Below are 22,521 nucleotides of genomic sequence, written 5' to 3' on the forward strand. Positions count from 1 at the left end.
GCGTATTACCCCTCGAATCAGCTAGTGAATTAGCCGAAAAAGTATCCGGCTCCCTTTCTTTAATTTGCTGGAGTAGACAGCTCATGGTCCTCTGTAAACGCTCAATGGATTCTTGTTGGCCCGCTAGTGTTTCTTGCAAATTTTGGCTCCGTTCAGTCTCGTTTCTCATGAAGTCTAAAATTACATCTTCTAAATTCGACTGACTCTCCTCTCCTTCTTGAATTTGAAAGTGTTGTTGAGATGAATCTCAGGATGAGTTACCATCTTCATAATAATCCCATGGTTGGTCCATAGGGGTATAATGATACATAAGACTATCATCACACTCCTCGGGCATATAGTAACCTCCATAAGTCTCACAAACACCTCTTGGTTCCACCCTAGCTTCCCAAGAACCCATATACCAATCTTCATTCATACCCATGAAAACTGATGATTCACCTGATTGTTGGATATCATACATGGCTTTCGAAATCATATAATCATAACCAGCTAAATTATACCTGTAACCTAGCTGTAATCACACCACAAAAGAAAAACAAAACAAACAAAAAACAAAAATAAAGCAGGTAACTTTCGTGAAAATAACTTCCCACGAAAGGATCGAATAACTAAAAGTCTATTAAAATCTTTTAAACAAAACCGCTCCCCGGCAGCGGCGCCAAAAAGTTGATGTGTTAAGACGTAATCTTTAAAATGTAGACAATATGCTTAATAATTAACACATAATACAAGCAACTAAACTCGATCACGCAGTAACTAGCAAGTAAATTGACCAGTTCGATCCACAGGGAGAAGTTTGTTTTAAGGACTTCAAAAACAGTTAATTATTCTAAGGAAAAGGGGAGTTTTAGTTGTTGAATTGCTTTGTAAATAACAGTAATTAAAATGAAATGAATAACGAGGAGTTTTAGTTGTTGAATTGCTTTGTAAATAACAGTAATTAAAATGAAATGAATAACGAGGATGAGAAGGCGGTGTTTACTTCAATGCTTGATAAATGATAGGGATTGTTCTTTTATAGTTAAACCCGTTATTATGTAGTTACAAGTAAATGTAAATGGCTTATATCAATCTCACAATATCTATAAACCGAGAACTATAAACTTAGTAAATTCACATAAACCTTGTCATTAGTTCTTCTTTACCTATGTTTAATCAATAAGACTCTTCCTTGGTTGAATTCACATAAAACCTAGTTTATTAAGATCACTCTAAATAAACTACACTATTGTAAAATCTAGTTACCATTCAATTACCATCCTACACTCACATGTAGATATCTAAATCACTAGGTGTTGAAGTACTAGCCATGAACATTGATAAACTCACATAAACCAATTCATAACTTGTATAATTGAACTAGAGTAAATGGATACTTACAACAATGGATCTATGGAAGAACATAATTGATTTAGATTGATTAGAGTAATTAGACCCAACCCGATTAAACTCACGTAAAACCTAAATTACAACAATCACTTGAGGTAAATTCATGACTATGTAGTTCTAGTACTTATTCAATTACCGATCTAAACATATAGCAAAGTCGTCAATTAAGTATATGTTTACCCGTCTAGATTACTAAAAGTATTGAAGCATAGATTGTGTTCCTAGTGTCACATGTAGTTAACAATCTATGTAATTGAAGGAAAGTACCAAACTAGCATAACTATGGTTCTTTTGGTTGGACATGGTAATTTAATCAATCAAACATCATAGTAACTTAAATAACATTAAAAGATAAAACAATCCCAAACCATAAATCTTACATTAAAGTAAACACGCAAGGCTTTAGCCAATCATAATAATGAAGGTTACAACGATACAATCGAAACAATAGGAATTCATAATCTTATCACTAAAATAAATAAAACCGAGAGTACCTATCGTAGCGTATGATCCCTTCTTCAATCTTGATGCTCAAAAGGGTGAAGAACCCTTTAGAATGGCTGGGGAAACCCCCTTCTCGGACTACTACTGATCTATATTGTGGTGTATGTTTAGAATGAGTTTAGACCTTTTAAATAGCAAGAAAAGTAGGTATTTTAGCCTCCGATGCGCCGCATCTCTTTGTGATGCGCCGCATCACCTTCTCACCTACCACCCAGCTCACGTACATGTCATTTCCAGATCATTTTTGACGTTTTATACACAAATGCGCCGCATCTAAAAGAGATGCGCCGCATCTGACCTTCCGTATGCTTGTGAAACGCCGCATTTAATACTTTCGAACAAGAAAACTGCACAGATGCGCCGCATCCCTTGAGTAAAATGAGGAAATGTCTAAATGAAAGTTGTAGTGCTCTGAGTTACGGAAGTCTGGGCTCCGGATTCACCTTTTTTCGAGTACGTATGACCGAGTTATGGCCAGAACGGTGCAGGTGCGCAAAATCTTCTAAAATCAGCAATATTTTCCATAAATCTTCGCTTCAACACTCGCAATGGATTATACACACATTTTAACTTATTACAATACACAAGTACAACAATTACATACAAAATGATACAAAATCGGATCGAAATAACGACAACAAATATGTATAATTTTAGCGTTATCAGTAAAGCATACATATTTACAATGCATAACAAATTGCACCAAACTTCCATCTCATATGCTACGGTGCCTAGTTTATAATATTAAACTTGAATGAGACATTAACCAAACAAAAGCAGTTGTGATATATTATTTCGAACTAATAATATAAATCGAAAAACATCTATATAACAGTTTATACGGAAAAACAATCAACGGTCTCCATATAGCATACTTTAATCATCATATTATTGTTATCATGTATCCGCATACATTATCAATTTAAGAATAAAACGAAAAGTAGCATGCGGGTATAACGAAACGTTTCTTCTTAATTTCGTACAACATAAATAATCAATTTCATGATAATATATATACTCGGATACAGTTAAGACATATAAATGTATCAAGATATTGGCCAGATATAATAAGCATAACACATGGCACTAGTTATATTGCAATAAAATAGACATAGCATATCTATTTTACATTTATACCGATATAATATCACTCTGTATAAATTCCGTGTATAAATTTTGTTTCACGCAATCCAATCAAATTTTTAAAATCTACCGAATCACGCAATCACAATAGAAATACCGTAAATATGTTTCATGGTCAATATATGTGTATTCAAACCAATTAAATATAAACATATACATGTAATCATGATGTCACTGAGTAACATGTTAATAAACATAACTATGCATAAACATATACACCGTAAATAAATTATAATTATAATAAAATATGTTATACCATATTGAATATAAGTAACAGTAAACGAGATTTGATCACAAATCTAATTATCCAGAATTTATAATTTATAATAATTAATATAACATCAGCATACCGTTTGCAAATAAACTTCAAATATAAAGATCACATATTGTATAAATTGAACTATTATAATACGGAGTAACACTTTATATAATCAGTTTATCACAATAAAGTTATAGTTTTATAAAACCTCAGTTTCGTATTCAACGATTTTGTTTAAGTTTGTAGGAAATAGGTATACGAAACTGAAACTAGTAAATAAATCGTAACATATTACTCAATAAAATAATCAGATCATAAACATAAATAATAAAAAATCTGAATAAGAACGGAAAAAGATAGAACAATCTAACCGATTTGAAGGGTTGAACCGGGCTTGTGTTTGACACAATTCCCTTAAACAGATTCGACGTCTGTTCCCAGGGTACACCGGGTACACTGGCTCGAAGCAGCGTACTGCCGAACTTAAACACTTGCCTGAAAGGTAACCGGAACGGGGAGACCTTGTTGCGGCTGAGAGAAAAAAACAAATTGTGTTTGTGCTCTCTAGTTTTTAGTGTCTATTTCTACAAGCCTAAGACCTTTATTTATAGTGAAGACTGTAGCCTTAGGTTTGCTCTCACAACCGATGTGGGACAAAAACACTTATTCTTCAAGTTAATTTTGCACAAAACTAGCAAATTTGAGACTCGATATCTCATTCACCTTTAATCCGTTTTGGACACACTTTAGGTCGTTGTAAAGCCCCCGTCAAGGACTACAAAACCCACTAAATAATTATTAATATATATAAATCTATCATATATTAATTAGTGTCCAAAGTTGGTGAAAAACACACTTGTTTTTAACTAATTTTCCAACACATACATCAAATATCTAAATCTAAAGTTATACAACATAAAGAATACAAAAAAATAAGTTTGTTTGTTGTTCGTGTAGGATTATGAACAACGACCAATAATCGTTGTTCGGAAATTCACGTACAAGTTTTATGTATTAACGTATAAAGAAACTTTAGTAACAGGACATCGATAACAATAAGCATGAAGATTGAGATTTAACTTTAGAAGTAAGTGTTATTTTGATTTTCATTTAGATGTTTATTATGGAGGAAGTTTGTTCTGGTTTTTTGTTGATATGTTAAGCTTTTTATGTGATGACTTGAAATATGGGATTGGTCATAAACATTTATTTGTTGGTGTATTGAGAATGTTATTTGGCTTGGCTCCACTACTATTAATTTGATGTTGGCCATTGGTGATCAACTCTACCTTGTTATTTTGTTCATATTATAATTAATTAATATTACTGTATAATTTATGAGTAGTTATATACAATAACATGAGTAATAAATATATTTTATCATTATTACTTAAATGATAAAAATGACATGACATGTAATCAAACTTGTTAACCGTATTTGAAGAAAGGTATGTAAAATCGTAAAACAAAATAAGTGGATCAATAAGAAGTAGTTTGAATCGAGACTCTTTATTGCTCGCTCCGATTTCTCAGCCCTTATTCATCATCAGGTAACTATGCGTTAATTGTTAAATATGTGACTTTTGATCTTGACCGATTGTTTAGGGGTTTTGTATGTTTCTTGGTTTTTAGATTAGGGGTTTGTTTTGCTGGAACTATATGATGCAAATGATGATCTTGACGCTGAAATTTATCCTGAATCAAGAACCCAGCCAGGTTGGTTTACCTTATATCTACTTTTTACATGTCATGTGTTATTTATGGAAGCTTCTTATTAGTAACTTTTTTTTTTTTTTTTTTTTGAAAGGCAATGTTAGTGGTTAGAGTTAATTCACGAAAATCCCCCCCCCCCCGAGACTCGAACCCTGGTCTCCTCGAACACCATGTTAACATGGTGACCAATGAGGCAAAGCCCCATTGGCTTCTTATTAGTAACTTACAAGATGAATAAACAATTACTATTGTGTTTACTACCATAACTTTGTTTGAACCTAGAACTTACATTTAGTTTGTTTATGTGGTGTTGTTGTGAACGTTACCGATTTTTGTGTGGCCTATGTTGTTGGCCTCGTTTGCTTTGACTTATGATTTCTTTTCAATTGCAAGGCATAAATTCTGAAAATTTTCACTCTTTATTAATTAATCATTTGTCAATTAATGTTTGATTTAGCTGCTTTCAGCTCCTTTTACATGGATTGGCATGGGTTATACTTTTTTTTGTTTTGTTTTTGTTTTTGCTACTAATGATATACTTATACAATCCAATAGATGTTGAACAGGATCAGGTCATCAATGGCGCTGTCACACTGACACTACGCAAACAGAGCCCTCGGTATATTTAATATGAGTGAGTTACTAGTGAGTGTAAACAATTCAACAGCCTCAAATGAAGGGTGGGTGTTTCAACCAAATATGCTAATGGATGGTTATGTATACGTCTTTTGTTTAAAACACAATATATATATATATATATATACATATATATATATATATATATATATATATATATATATATATATATATATATATATATATATATATATATATATATATATATATATAAAAGAAACTAACTAATGGGCCAAAAGATGGTTTTAAAGGTCGACTTTTGGCACAAGTTGCATTCTTTTTGTCCAAATCGTCCAAGTGGCTTACTACTAGCTACTAAAATACAACAACCATCATCGATATTACGGTTTTTGTTAACTCTATTTGTGGTTTTCAAGTTTGTACCATAGACCAACATTTTGACTAATATGAGATTATGTTTATCATGAACCGCAGGTATGCAAATTCAACTTATGATCATATCTATATGTCTATCATAGGGTATCAGCCTTCGTGATACCGTCCCATCTAAACTATATCATAGATTGGTCATATGTGTTGGATAATTTGAATTTTGACGACTGTTATCATATGTTGCAAATTGTTAACCATTGTTTGGCCGACCAATGATATTTGCTGACTTTTTACGACAGTTTTGTCAAACTGTTTTCACAGCAAAATTTGTTAGATCAGTTTGATGATAGTCGGGTTTGCAGAATTTTTATGAAAGTGTGTCAATTATTAACTCAAGATGGTTTTGCCGGAGCAAAACATTACCCTTGACTATTTGTGTTGATGACCTCGTAACAATCGATTGGTGATAAAACTAAAGGTGGAATAAGGTATTATTTATTTTCTTACTGTATTTTGATCAGGTGATTTCCTGTATTTTATTAGAGCTTGGTTTATGGTGTAGGTTCTCATAAATTCATTGAGTTACGATTTTGATATTCATCAGTTTCTGCAATTTTTGTGTTCTTGAATCACTTATATATGCCAATGCCAATATTAGTGTTTACCTAGATTAGTTTCTCAGGGGCAATCTCACTTGTACACCAAACTTCACTTCACTGGCAACCTAACCTCCGGTGACAACAATACCACTTCCCTCTTTTTATCTTATTTTTATTTCTATATCTATCTATATGTGTTGTATTAGTCAAGTCATTTGAAACTTCAATATAACATATTATTATCATCCTCGGTTTGTTGATCTATTTACATCGGATTCCGGTTACCTGTTGTCATGCCGTGCTTGTTGAGAAAGATCCCAAGGAGTTGTGGAATGACGGTACTGCTCCAACGAAATCGTTGCCTCAGAATCCAGAGCAACTTACTCCCGCATCACCATCACCACCATGATTCAAATTAGCATTACTTAATTTCCTCTTATATTTAACTCCCGCATCACCATCACCACCATGATCATTATGATTATATTCTTCATTATCTACATGCAAGGCTAATTCCTCTTTATCACAACCAGAACACTTGATCAATTTACAAGAAAGCAATACCTGAGCAATCCTATCTCTCCTAACTTCAAACTCTTTTGGGCAATCAGAAGCAGCTAGCATTATAGCTCCTTCGATTATTTCGAATATGTTAGAATTAGCACTACAAAAATACACCCTCCAGTAATCCATCCTAATAAATGATCAAACCTATGAATAAAAAAAGAAACTTTAAATGATCAAAGCCAAGCCCTTAAATATAAAGCAACTTTTAATTCACCCCAGATATCAAAATTGAAACTTTAACCGATCCCAACTTAAAACCTCAGATTCTCAGCAAATTTGATTCAACCCAGGTATCAAATTCTCAAAAATGAATTACATGACTTCTACCCAAACTGTCGACGGTTCAGGCAGCACCATAAATCGTAATGGTGGCTAGTGGTGGCGTTCATGAACTAGGCTGGTTGTTGATGGTAGTGACGATTGATGGTGGCTAGTGGTGGTGTTCATGAACTATATACATATATAATTATATATAAATTATGATTGAGGTTGGATTCATATTGACCGTAAACAGATGCGGGTTATATATATATATGTTTTTTTTTATTTATAAATTTATAAATCAAAAGAATATGAATTGTAAGTTGCGTCGATGGTCCCTCGTTTATAATAAAAAAAGTAAGAAGACGAATTTACCCTCACATGTATGGCACATGTCAAGAGTTAACGGCCAATTTAGACGGCAGGAAGACGGAGGGACTCAGATTGCTAAATTATGCAATTAAAAGGACTCGTAAGGCCAAAAATAAACAAGAGGGACTCGGATTGCTGATTTTTGTATAAACAAAGGACCAACAGAGCAAAAAAGTCAGACTCGGATTACAATACATTCGGGGGACACAGACTAAAAAATTAACGTTTCTTAGTCTTCATCAGCAGGGGATTCCTTGAAGAAAGCGATAGCTTATTGTCTTCTGGCAGGCATGATAGTTTCTCACATCTATAGACAGAAGGAGGTTCCTTGAAGAAAGTGATAGAAGTCGGCAGCACAACTACAATGCAATCACCGCCGTCGTCGGCGATAAAGAAAAAAATTAATTAAGATGGGGAATATATAAGAAAAAGTAGAATAAGATAAAACTGGAAACATAAAAGCCAACAAAAATAAGAATACTCACGGGCGTCTTAAAAGGAAATGCGATGTCACCCATTGTCGTCTACAACACAATACATTGAATTCGAAAGAGTTAACACAATTAGGCAGGAAAGGCAGGGTTTATATGTAGTGATAATAGTGATAATAATATAAATAAAACAGTAACCATTAAAAAAAGTGTAATAGAATATTCAGTAAACTCACCGTTGTTTATAGGTTTCAATGGAATGGAATTTCTGTTTTAATAAATCAGTATCCCAATAATTCCAATAATAGTTGGCTACAATCAATTCAATTTGTTATTTGTTAATTTGTTAATAATTATTATAATTGTAATAATAATAATGGTAATAATAATAATAATAATAATAATAATAATAATAATAATAATAATAACAATAAGAATAATAATAATATATGCATGTGCGTATGTACCTCTCACTTCTATCACTACTTTGGAAACAATATCATGGGAGTCGACGAAATTGGTACCAAAAAACTGCTGACAATTCCAGAGATGCTGTTTCATAAATTCAAATATATCGTCACGAAACTCTTTCAAGTTGACGAAAAAGAAGTTGTAAACCTCATTCTCCGTCTTTTTGGTGAACAAGTTAACAACTTCTTCCATCATCAGGTGGATGAGACTTATTATCTCCAATTCGAAAGCAGCCTGAAATGAAAACACAAAGTTATGAAGCAAATTAATTAAATAATAATGATAATAATAATAAAAATAATAATAATAAAAATAAATCGGAACATGCTTCTTCTTTTAATTTACGTATACCTATAGGTATAGGTATAGGTATAGGTATAGGTATATATCATGACGGACGGATTCTGAACCTTAAAAAGATAAATCAAACCAAAATTCTAATAACTAGAAAAAGAATAGAATAGAATAGGAGGCGTACAATAATAAGTTGAATAGCATAGGACCGATAGACTTGTAGAAAATTGGAATTAAACTCATTCAACTTATCGATTCCTTCAGGAGCATAATCATCACCCAGGATCTTGCCACGTCCCTCACAAAACACCTTAACCATCAAAATGGTTGTGCTATTGCTTTCGACATCACTGATGGGAGAACCACCGTACATGTAACGTGTTCGGACCACTCTAGACTCACTTTTAAAGGGCTCGGCATCAATGGTTACCCCATCCGAACAAAGGATATGCAACTTATCGCAATCGCTATCTGCCCCTTGTTCTATAAACTCATGATGCTGTGCTACAATAAATGGAACAAACAATCAATCAATCCAAGTCTAGTTGATAATAATAATAATTTTGGTCTTACAACCCTTGGTTTCTAAAATCAGAGATAATTTTGAGGTTTGTCTTCAGGCATGGTATTTGGATGATGGCACTATTATTGGAGACACTTTGGTGGTGGGGAAGGTTTTGCATTTGATTATGGAGGATGGGCCTCATTTTGGGCTACATCTCAACGTTGAAAAAACAGAAATTTTCTGGCCTACGGAGGACCCTCGCAGCAGGCAAGTAGGTGTCTTTCCTCCTAATATTGCTCGGCCTTTAAATGGTGTTAAGTTGCTAGGGGCCCCCGCAACTTCCGATCTTGGTTTTAGTAGTGAACTGGTGATGCAAAGGGTGACCAAGTCCATTGCGCTTATGGATAAGGTTGCTAAGCTTGATGATCCTCAGTGTGAGTTGTTGTTGCTTAGGGCATGTACGGGAGTTTCTAAACTCTACTTTACCTTGCGTACTTGTCCTCCTAGTATATTTGAGGCGGCTCAACGCGCTTTCGATGAAGCCCTTCGATCTTCCTTGGAGCGTATTGTTACTACTTCAAGGCCTGGGTTTGGTGATTGGCAGTGGCGGCTGCATTTGGAGGGCTAGGTGTTTATTCTGCGGGAGATGTTCGTCATTATGCTTTTCTGGCTTCTCGATTACAGTCTGCTGGGTTGCAGACCAAGCTCTTACGTCATACGGGTATTGTTGGTCTTGGTCGTGCTTTTGAAGATGCATTGGGTCTGTTTAATAATACGGTTAGGTTTGATATTTTAGGTAATCCGAGTGAGGTCGCTGCCCCAATACTCATGAAGAAATTGGCAGATGTTTATTTCACAAAGGTTACCGCTTCTGCAGAAGATCACGGTTTCGTTATCTCCCCGACAATCGGCCTTATGGAAATCACAGCAGGGTGATCACACATCTGCTTGGCTAAGGGCAGTCCCTATTTTGGGGTTGGGTCAGACGATGAACGCAAAGACTTACCGATGTGTGTTGTGCTACCGGTTAGGTGTTCCATTGTTCTCTATCTCGATGGCATGCTCTGCCTGTTCAAGGGTTTTTACTGGGGATATTTTCGGGGATCACGCCGTGTCTTGTGCTGGTATGGTGGGTATTAAGCATCGACATAATATTGTTCGGGATTCCCTTGTTGATGTTTGTTATCGATATGGGATTTCAGCGAGAAAGGAGGTTGACATTGGGTTATCTGGAGGGAACGACAGGGCCCTCAGACCTGCAGATGTGTTACTTTATTCATGGGATTGTGGTCGCGATGTTTGAAACCTGATATGCTTTTTTCATGATGCCACTATTATCATGGCTGGCGGAGACAAAGGAAGAAATTATTGATCCTTTTTTTTTAACTAACTGGGATAGATGTGTTATGTAAAATGGATGGGACATCTTCTTATTCTAAGTAGCAATATTTTACTCATACTCAATTTCAATTTTTTTACATATCAACAACAGATAATGGCTTTTGCCAATTCGTTATGTCAATAATTTAGGTCAGCATTGCTTGCTCTATGTACAAGTTGTATTTCTATTAAGGTATAATCAAACCTAATAATAATACCTTTTTTTTAATGATTTTGCAATCATCAATTGCTGTTTTTCCTTTATCCTTTGCTCCATCACATATATTTGCATTTCTGCCACAATCAATCAAATCAATTTGTTCATACAAACATAATAATGAATTTTAACCTCCTTCAAACGATTAACTGGGATTTTAATTTATTGAAACAAATTATTGGTATATCAATCAAAGGTGAACTGAAAACTTTTCGATCGTTCCAAACAACAACAACAACAACAAAAACAACAAAAAAAACCTAAATCTTTCTGGTATATCAAGGACCGAATAGATTCAACAGAAAACTCTTTTCTATCAATCGTTCCTATAGAAACACAAAACTTTATATAGTTTTGGGGAATCGATTTCATGTGTTAGTTTTGAACGAATTAAAGGAACGTACCTGTCACTTATCCCGATTTCCATCTGTGACATATGTGTCACATTATATTGTTCGTCCTCATCATTATCATTGAACATATGTGTCATATTATATTGTTCGTCCTCATCATTGAAGTTAAAGTGATAGTATGTGGCAAAACGACTACAAAGAAATTGCATCAGTCGCCGATAAAGAAAAAAAAGTAAGTAAGATAGGAAATATATAAGAAAAAGTAGAATAAGATAAAACTGGAAACATAATCATCATAAAAAAGAATACTCACGTGCGTCTTAAAAGGAAATGCGCTGTTAGCCATTGTCGTCTACAATACATTATATTGAATTCAAAAGAGTTAACACAATTAGGCAGGCATGGTTTATATGTAATAATGTATGTAATTAAAACAGGAAGAAGAAAAAAAATATAAATGTAATAGTATAGTAAACTCACTGTTGATGATAGTTATCAAGGGAATAGAAACCCTTTTTTAATAAATCAGGATCCCAATAATTGTTGGCTGAAATAAATCAATTCAAATTATTAAATGTATGATGATGATGATGATGATGATGTTTAACAAACGTGATTAATAATTTATTGACAGAAGGGGGAGAGAGAGAGAGAGAGAGAGAGAGAAAGAGATAAGTACACATATACGCACGTAACTACCTCTCACTTGTTTGGAAGCAATAGCATTGGAGTCGAAGATATTGGTACAGAAAAACTCCTGACGCATTTCAAGTTCCTCTTTCATAGCATTAAATTTATCCTCATGATACTTTTTCAAGTTGACGAAAAAGAGGTTGTAAACCTCATCCTCCTCCCGCCTATCGATTGTGAGCAAGTGAACAACTTGATCCATCATCAGGTGGATGAGACTTATTATCTCCAATTCGAAAGCAGCCTGAAATGAAAAAAAGAAATTATGGTGGTTGCTAAGGCGTATGAGAAGAAGAAGAAAAAAAAAGGTCCAAAAATGGAACGAGCTTCTTCTTCTAATTAATGTGATTATAAATATTATTATTAATTATTTTATGTGTGTGTGTGTTGTAGTGACCCGAACTTTTCCATGTTTATATATATTAATTGAGATTGATATTTACATGATTAAATGTTTCCAACATGTTAAGCAATCAAACTTGTTAAGACTTGATTAATTGAAATATGTTTCATATAGACAATTGACCACCCAAGTTGATCGGTGATTCACGAACGTTAAAACTTATAAAAACTATATGATGACATATATATGGATATATATATAGTTAACATGATACTATGATAAGAAAACATATCATAAAGTATATTAACAATGAACTACATATGTAAAAACAAGACTACTAACTTAATGATTTTTAAACGAGACATATATGTAACGATTATCGTTGTAAAGACATTTAATGTATATATATCATATTAAGAGATATTCATACATGATAATATCATGATAATATAATAATTTAAAATCTCATTTGATATTATAAACATTGGGTTAACAACATTTAACAAGATCGTTAACCTAAAGGTTTCAAAACAACACCTACATGTAACGACTAACGATGACTTAACGACTCAGTTAAAATGTATATACATGTAGTGTTTTAATATGTATTTATACACTTTTGAAAGACTTCAATACACTTATCAAAATACTTCTACTTAACAAAAATGCTTACAATTACATCCTCGTTCAGTTTCATCAACAATTCTACTCGTATGCACCCGTATTCGTACTCGTACAATACACAGCTTTTAGATGTATGTACTATTGGTATATACACTCCAATGATCAGCTCTTAGCAGCCCATGTGAGTCACCTAACACATATGGGAACCATCATTTGGCAACTAGCATGAAATATCTCATAAAATTACAAAAATATGAGTAATCATTCATGACTTATTTACATGAAAACAAAATTACATATCCTTTATATCTAATCCATACACCAACGACCAAAAACACCTACAAACACTTTCATTCTTCAATTTTCTTCATCTAATTGATCTCTCTCAAGTTCTATCTTCAAGTTCTAAATGTTTTTCATATATTCTACAAGTTCTAGTTACATAAAATCAAGAATACTTTCAAGTTTGCTAGCTCACTTTCAATCTTGTAAGGTGATCATCCAACCTCAAGAAATCTTTGTTTCTTACAGTAGGTTATCATTCTAATACAAGGTAATAATCATATTCAAACTTTGATTCAATTTCTATAACTATAACAATCTTATTTCAAGTGATGATCTTACTTGAACTTGTTTTCGTGTCATGATTCTGCTTCAAGAACTTCGAGCCATCCAAGGATCCGTTGAAGCTAGATCAATTTTTCTCTTTTCCAGTAGGTTTATCCAAGGAACTTAAGGTAGTAATGATGTTCATAACATCATTCAATTCATACATATAAAGCTCTCTTATTCGAAGGTTTAAACTTGTAATCACTAGAACATAGTTTAGTTAATTCTAAACTTGTTCGCAAACAAAAGTTAATCCTTCTAACTTGACTTTTAAAATCAACTAAACACATGTTCTATATCTATATGATATGCTAACTTAATGATTTAAAACCTGGAAACACGAAAAACACCGTAAAACCGGATTTACGCCGTCGTAGTAACACCGCGGGCTGTTTTGGGTTAGTTAATTAAAAACTATGATAAACTTTGATTTAAAAGTTGTTATTCTGAGAAAATGATTTTTATTATGAACATGAAACTATATCCAAAAAATATGGTTAAACTCAAAGTGGAAGTATGTTTTCCAAAATGGTCATCTAGACGTCGTTCTTTCGACTGAAATGACTACCTTTACAAAAATGACTTGTAACTTATTTTTTCGACTATAAACCTATACTTTTTCTATTTAGATTGATAAAATATAGTTCAATATGAAACCATAGCAATTTGATTCACTCAAAACGGATTTAAAATGAAGAAGTTATGGGTAAAACAAGATTGGATAATTTTTCTCATTTTAGCTACGTGAAAATTGGTAACAAATCTATTCCAACCATAACTTAATCAACTTGTATTGTATATTATGTAATCTTGAGATACCATAGACACGTATACAATGTTTCGACCTATCATGTCGACACATCTATATATATTTCGGAACAACCATAGACACTCTATATGTGAATGTTGGAGTTAGCTATACAGGGTTGAGGTTGATTCCAAAATATATATAGTTTGAGTTGTGATCAATACTGAGATACGTATACACTGGGTCGTGGATTGATTCAAGATAATATTTATCAATTTATTTCTGTACTTCTAACTGTGGACAACTAGTTGTAGGTTACTAACGAGGACAGCTGACTTAATAAACTTAAAACATCAAAATATATTAAAAGTGCTGTAAATATATTTTGAACATACTTTGATATATATGTATATATTGTTATAGGTTCGTGAATCACCCAGTGGCCAAGTCTTACTTCCCGACGAAGTAAAAAATCTGTGAAAGTGAGTTATAGTCCCACTTTTAAAATCTAATATTTTTGGGATGAGAATACATGCAGGTTTTATAAATGATTTACAAAATAGACACAAGTACGTGAAACTACATTCTATGGTTGAATTATCGAAATCGAATATGCCCCTTTTTATTAAGTCTGGTAATCTAAGAATTAGGGAACAGACACCCTAATTGACGCGAACCCTAAAGATAGATCTATTGGGCCTAACAAACCCCATCCAAAGTACCGGATGCTTTAGTACTTCGAAATTTATATCATATCCGAAGGGTGTCCCGGAATGATGGGGATATTCTTATATATGCATCTTGTTAATGTCGGTTACCAGGTGTTCACCATATGAATGATTTTTATCTCTATGTATGGGATGTGTATTGAAATATGAAATCTTGTGGTCTATTATTATGATTTGATATATATAGGTTAAACCTATAACTCACCAACATTTTTGTTGACGTTTTAAGCATGTTTATTCTCAGGTGATTATTAAGAGCTTCCGTTGTCGCATACTTAAATAAGGACGGGATTTGGAGTCCATGCTTGTATGATATTGTGTAAAAACTGCATTCAAGAAACTTATTTTGTTGTAACATATTTGTATGGTAAACCATTATGTAATGGTCGTGTGTAAACAGGATATTTTAGATTATCATTATTTGATAATCTACGTAAAGCTTTTTAAAACCTTTATCTATGAAATAAAGGTTATGGTTTGTTTTAAAAATGAATGCAGTCTTTGAAAAACGTCTCATATAGAGGTCAAAACCTCGCAACGAAATCAATTAATATGGAACGTTTTTAATCAATAAGAACGGGACATTTCAGTTGGTATCAGAGCGTTGGTCTTAGAGAACCAGAATTTTGCATTAGTGTGTCTTATCGAGTTTGTTAGGATGCATTAGTGAGTCTGGACTTCGACCGTGTTTACTTGAAAAATGATTGCTTAACAAATTTTGTTGGAAACTATATATTTTTAAGATGTGAATATTATGTGATATATTAATCTCTTAACGCGTTTGATATTATGTGATAGATGTCTACCTCTAGAACAAGTCCCATTGACTCACCTAATAATAATGAAGAGTCAAATGTAAATTGAAATGATTCATGGACTGATTCACAAGTTCCCGAAGAGGAACCGGAAGAAGAGTCGGAACCGGAAGAAGAATCGGAACCGGATGAAGAAATAGAACCGGTGGGGGAAATAATAAAACGGTTAAGTAAAAGAAAATCCTCAACCAACCGACCAAGGTTAATTATGGTCAATGGTGTTTCCGCCAAGGAAACAAAATATTGGGAGGATTACCAATTCTCCGATGAATCGGATTCGGACGAGAATTCCGATGATGTTATAGAAATTACCCCAACTGAATTTAAAAAGGCAAAAGAAAATAATAAGGGAAAGGGCATAAAAATAGAGAAATCTAATTCCAACCACGATGAACTTTATATGTATCGTCAACCCCCGAAGTCCTTAAGTTGTAACAATGACCCGGGAACCTCTAAACCACCAGGTTTTTCTAAACCAATGTGGAAAACGACGGTTCGTATTAGGGGAACATCATATATCCCTAGAAACTTGGCAAAACGAACCAAAACCGAAGAAGAAGAAACAAGCGAGTCGGAATAAGATAGTTGTATTCGTGTGGTGTAATATATGTAATATAGTGTGCTTATGCTTTATGATATATGTAAAAATTGCTTGTATTAATAAGTATTTTTTTTATGAATCTAACTCTTGTCTATTTTACAGTATAAAAATACAAAATGGATAGACAACCCAATATTTTAAGAGACCTACCCGGAGACATGATTGATGAAATCTTGTCTAGAGTCGGTCAGAATTCCTCGGCACAACTATTTAAGGCGAGATCAGTTTGTAAGACATTCGAAGAACGTTCCAAGAATGCCTTGGTTTATAAAAGGCTTTCGTTCGAAAGATGGGAGATATCACATTGGGAAATCCATAAGTTACGATGTGTTTACTTTGACGCATATATTGCGGGGAACCCAAATGCTATTTTACGCAACGGGTTAAGAAATTATTTTTACTCAGTATATCCGAATATAGGACTTCGTGATTTAGAAAAAGCGGCTAACATGCAACATAAAGAAGCATGTTATGCTTACGGGTTAGTAATGTTCGCTTCTCACCAAAGTGAGAACAAGAACATCGGGCTACAACTATTAAACAAAACATTCCCACAAGTGACGGAGTCGGTAATTGGGGTAAGAAATGAGGTTTTTAGATTGTTACGGGACTGTTGGACATTACGTAACCCTCGTCCCTTTGACGACATTACAACACGCTATCTTATCAACGGCCATAACCGTTATGTTCCACAAGACCAAGGATGGGAAGTAATCCTAGTAAAACCAGAATGCATGACTTGTTTCTGGACGTATGAATTACGTGTCTTTATTGCCTTTGCTGAACGACTTGTGTACTAGCTAGAATTATCTTCACAACCATCTTGTATCAAATTTATTGTGTGCTATATTTCATGCTATATGTAAAATAAGCGGTATTGTAAGTTTGTAAAATATTGTATAAAAGTTTGAACGCGAAATATTATTATAATCAGTTTTTCATATAGAATTGTAGTAGTTGAATTGTATATTAGCTACTAAGTATGAACTTAACGGGTAGGTACTACCCGAATTTAAACTTATAAAACGCTAATATGAAGAAAAAGCTTTTATAAATGAGTTCATATTATGCTACGAAATACTATTAACTACTCTTAATATTCTGTATGATTAACTTGTTCCATTTGACTATTTTGAAAGAAATGGCACCGACTACTCGACACACCGTGAATATGAATGAAGAGGAATTCCGTACTTTTCTAGCTTCAAACATAGCCGCAGTACAGGCTGCGCTACATACCAACAATAACCTTGGATCTAGCAGTACAGGAAATCGTGTAGGATACACCTACAAAGAATTCACTGCCTGCAAACCTTTGGAATTTGATGGAACCGAAGGACCGATCAGATTGAAACGGTGGACCGAGAAGGTCGAATCGGTGTTTGCCATAAGTAAGTGTACTGAAGAGGACAAAGTGAAGTACGCTACGCATACCTTCACAGGTTCTGCGTTAACATGGTGGAATACCTATCTAGAGCAAGTGGGACAAGACGATGCGTACGCACTACCGTGGTCAGCATTCAAACACTTGATGAACGAGAAGTACCGTCCCAGAACTGAGGTCAATAAGCTCAAGACAGAACTTAGAGGGTTACGAACCCAAGGATTTGATATTACCACGTACGAAAGACGATTCACAGAATTGTGCCTATTGTGTCCGGGAGCATTCGAAGATGAGGAAGAGAAGATCGACGCGTTTGTGAAAGGATTACCGGAAAGAATCCAAGAAGATATAAGTTCACACGAGCCCGCCTCCATACAACAGGCATGTAGAATGGCTCACAAACTAGTGAACCAGATTGAAGAAAGAATTAAAGAACAGACGGCTGAAGAGGCCAATGTGAAGCAAGTCAAAAGAAAGTGGGAGGAAAACGGTGATAAGAATCACCAATACAACAACAACAACAATTACAATAATAATCGCAACAATTATCCCAACAATTGCAACATCAATCGCAACTACAAAAAAACGGCCCAACAACAACAACAACAACAACAACAACAGCAACTACAATAATCATCCCAACAACAATAACAACCGCAACAACATCAACAATCAGAAGCAGCTATGCCAAAGGTGTGAAAAGTATCACTCGGGGTTCTGCACCAAATTTTGCAACAAGTGTAAAAGAAATGGTCATAGCGCAGCGAAGTGTGAGGTCTACGGACCAGGGGTTAATAGAACGAAAGGAACAAATGGTGTCAGAACGAGTAATGGTGGAGCAAGTAGTGTCGGAGCAAGTTATGCCAATGTAGTTTGTTATAAATGTGGAAAACCGGGCCACATTATTAGAAATTGCCCGAACCAGGAGAACACGAATGGACAAGGCCGCGGAAGAGTTTTTAATATTAATGCGGTAGAGGCATAGGAAGACCCGGAGCTTGTTACGGGTACTTTTCTTATTGACAATAAATCTGCTTACGGTTTATTTGATTCGGGTGCGGATAGAAGCTATATGAGTAGAGATTTTTGTGCTAAATTAAGTTGTCCATTGACGCCTTTGGATAGTAAATTTTTACTCGAATTAGCAAATGGTAAATTAATTTCAGCAGATAATATATGTCGGAATCGAGAAATTAAACTGGTTAGCGAAACATTTAAGATTGATTTGATACCAGTAGAGTTAGGGAGTTTTGATGTGATAATCGGTATGGACTGGTTGAAAGAAGTGAAAGCAGAGATCGTTTGTTACAAAAATGCAATTCGCATTATACGAGAAAAAGGAAAACCCTTAATGGTGTACGGAGAAAAGGGCAACACGAAGCTACATCTTATTAGTAATTTGAAGGCACAAAAACTAATAAGAAAAGGTTGCTATGCTGTTCTAGCACACGTCGAGAAAGTACAAACTGAAGAATAGAGCATCAATGATGTTCCCATTGCAAAAGAATTTCCCGATGTATTTCCGAAAGAATTACCGGGATTACCCCCACATCGATCCGTTGAATTTCAAATAGATCTTGTACCAGGAGCTACACCAATAGCTCATGCTCCTTACAGACTCGCACCCAGCGAGATGAAAGAACTGCAAAGCCAATTACAAGAACTTTTAGAGCGTGGTTTCATTCAACCAAGCACATCACCATGGGGAGCTCCTGTTTTGTTTGTCAAGAAGAAAGATGGTACATTCAGGTTGTGTATCGACTACCGAGAGTTAAACAAACTTACCATCAAGAACCGCTACCCACTACCGAGAATCGACGACTTATTTGATCAACTACAAGGCTCGTCTGTTTATTCAAAGATTGACTTACGTTCCGGGTATCATCAAATGCGGGTGAAAGAAGATGATATTCCAAAGACTGCTTTTAGAACACGTTACGGTCATTACGAGTTTATGGTCATGCCGTTTGGTTTAACTAATGCACCAGCTGTGTTCATGGACCTTATGAACCGAGTGTGTGGACCATACCTTGACAAGTTTGTCATTGTTTTCATTGATGACATACTTATTTACTCAAAGAATGACCAAGAACACGGTGAACATTTGAGAAAGGTGTTAGAAGTATTGAGGAAGGAAGAATTGTACGCTAAGTTTTCAAAGTGTGCATTTTGGTTGGAAGAAGTTCAATTCCTCGGTCACATAGTGAACAAAGAAGGTATTAAGGTGGATCCGGCAAAGATAGAAACTGTTGAAAAGTGTGAAACCCCGAAAACTCCGAAACACATACGCCAGTTTTTAGGACTAGCTGGTTACTACAGAAGGTTCATCCAAGACTTTTCCAGAATAGCAAAACCCTTGACTGCATTAACGCATAAAGGGAAGAAATTTGAATGGAATGATGAACAAGAGAAAGCGTTTCAGTTATTGAAGAAAAAGCTAACTACGACACCTATATTGTCATTGCCTGAAGGGAATGATGATTTTGTGATTTATTGTGACGCATCAAAGCAAGGTCTCGGTTGTGTATTAATGCAACGAACGAAGGTGATTGCTTATGCGTCTAGACAATTGAAGATTCACGAACAAAATTATACGACGCATGATTTGGAATTAGGCGCGGTTGTTTTTGCATTAAAGACTTGGAGGCACTACTTATATGGGGTCAAAAGTATTATATATACCGACCACAAAAGTCTTCAACACATATTTAATCAGAAACAACTGAATATGAGGCAGCGTAGATGGATTGAATTATTGAATGATTACGACTTTGAGATTCGTTACCACCTGGGGAAGGCAAATGTGGTAGCCGATGCCTTGAGCAGGAAGGACAGAGAACCCATTCGAGTAAAATCTATGAATATAATGATTCATAATAACCTTACTACTCAAATAAAGGAGGCGCAACAAGGAGTTTTAAAAGAGGGAAATTTAAAGGATGAAATACCCAAAGGATCAGAGAAGCATCTTAATATTCGGGAAGACGGAACCCGGTATAGGGCTGAAAGGATTTGGGTACCAATATTTGGAGATATGAGAGAAATGGTACTTAGAGAAGCTCATAAAACCAGATACTCAATACATCCTGGAACGGGGAAGATGTACAAGGATCTCAAGAAACATTTTTGGTGGCCGGGTATGAAAGCCGATGTTGCTAAATACGTAGGAGAATGTTTGACGTGTTCTAAGGTCAAAGCTGAGAATCAGAAACCATCAGGTCTACTTCAACAACCCGAAATCCCGGAATGGAAATGGGAAAACATTACCATGGATTTCATCACTAAATTGCCAAGGACTGCAAGTGGTTTTGATACTATTTGGGTAATAGTTGATCGTCTCACCAAATCAGCACACTTCCTGCCAATAAGAGAAGATGACAAGATGGAGAAGTTAGCACGACTGTATTTGAAGGAAGTCGTCTCCAGACATGGAATACCACTCTCTATTATCTCTGATAGGGATGGCAGATTTATTTCAAGATTCTGGCAGACATTACAGCAAGCATTAGGAACTCGTCTAGACATGAGTACTGCCTATCATCCACAAACTGATGGGCAGAGCGAAAGGACGATACAAACGCTTGAAGACATGCTACGAGCATGTGTTATTGATTTCGGAAACAGTTGGGATCGACATCTACCGTTAGCAGAATTTTCCTACAACAACAGCTACCATTCAAGCATTGAGATGGCGCCGTTTGAAGCACTTTATGGTAGAAAGTGCAGGTCTCCGATTTGTTGGAGTGAAGTGGGGGATAGACAGATTACGGGTCCGGAGATTATACAAGAAACTACCGAGAAGATCATCCAAATTCAACAACGATTGAAAACCGCCCAAAGTCGACAAAAGAGCTACGCTGACATTAAAAGAAAAGATATAGAATTTGAAATTGGAGAGATGGTCATGCTTAAAGTTGCACCTTGGAAAGGCGTTGTTCGATTTGGTAAACGAGGGAAATTAAATCCAAGGTATATTGGACCATTCAAGATTATTGATCGTGTCGGACCAGTAGCTTATCGACTTGAGTTACCTCAACAACTCGCGGCTGTACATAACACTTTCCACGTCTTGAATTTGAAGAAATGTTTTGCTAAAGAAGATCTCACTATTCTGTTAGATGAAATCCAAATCAACGAAAAACTCCAATTCATCGAAGAACCCGTCGAAATAATGGATCGTGAGGTTAAAAGACTTAAGCAAAACAAGATACCAATTATTAAGGTTCGATGGAATGCTCGTAGAGGACCCGAGTTCACCTGGGAGCGTGAAGATCAGATGAAGAAGAAATACCCGCATCTATTTCCAAAAGATTCGTCAACACCTTCAACAGCTTAAAATTTCGGGACGAAATTTATTTAACGGGTAGGTACTGTAGTGACCCGAGTTGAAATATGTTTACATGATTAAATGTTTCCAACATGTTAAGCAATCAAACTTGTTAAGACTTGATTAATTGAAATATGTTTCATATAGACAATTGACCACCCAAGTTGATCGGTGATTCACGAACGTTAAAACTTGTAAAAACTATATGATGACATATATATG

The 22,521-nt window shown here is 34.9% G+C and overlaps 1 long non-coding RNA gene across 1 annotated transcript; it reads left to right on the forward strand.

Moving 5' to 3' along the window:
• The first annotated feature begins 4,687 nt into the window (after positions 1–4,687).
• Positions 4,688–6,731, forward strand: LOC139867214 (uncharacterized). Its single transcript, XR_011765784.1, has 3 exons — positions 4,688–5,014; positions 5,567–5,691; positions 6,083–6,731. It is a non-coding gene; the product is annotated as an uncharacterized lncRNA (long non-coding RNA).
• The last annotated feature ends 15,790 nt before the right edge of the window (positions 6,732–22,521 follow it).

This window comes from Rutidosis leptorrhynchoides, chromosome 9, assembly GCF_046630445.1.
Source record: "Rutidosis leptorrhynchoides isolate AG116_Rl617_1_P2 chromosome 9, CSIRO_AGI_Rlap_v1, whole genome shotgun sequence".
NCBI lineage: Eukaryota > Viridiplantae > Streptophyta > Magnoliopsida > Asterales > Asteraceae > Rutidosis > Rutidosis leptorrhynchoides.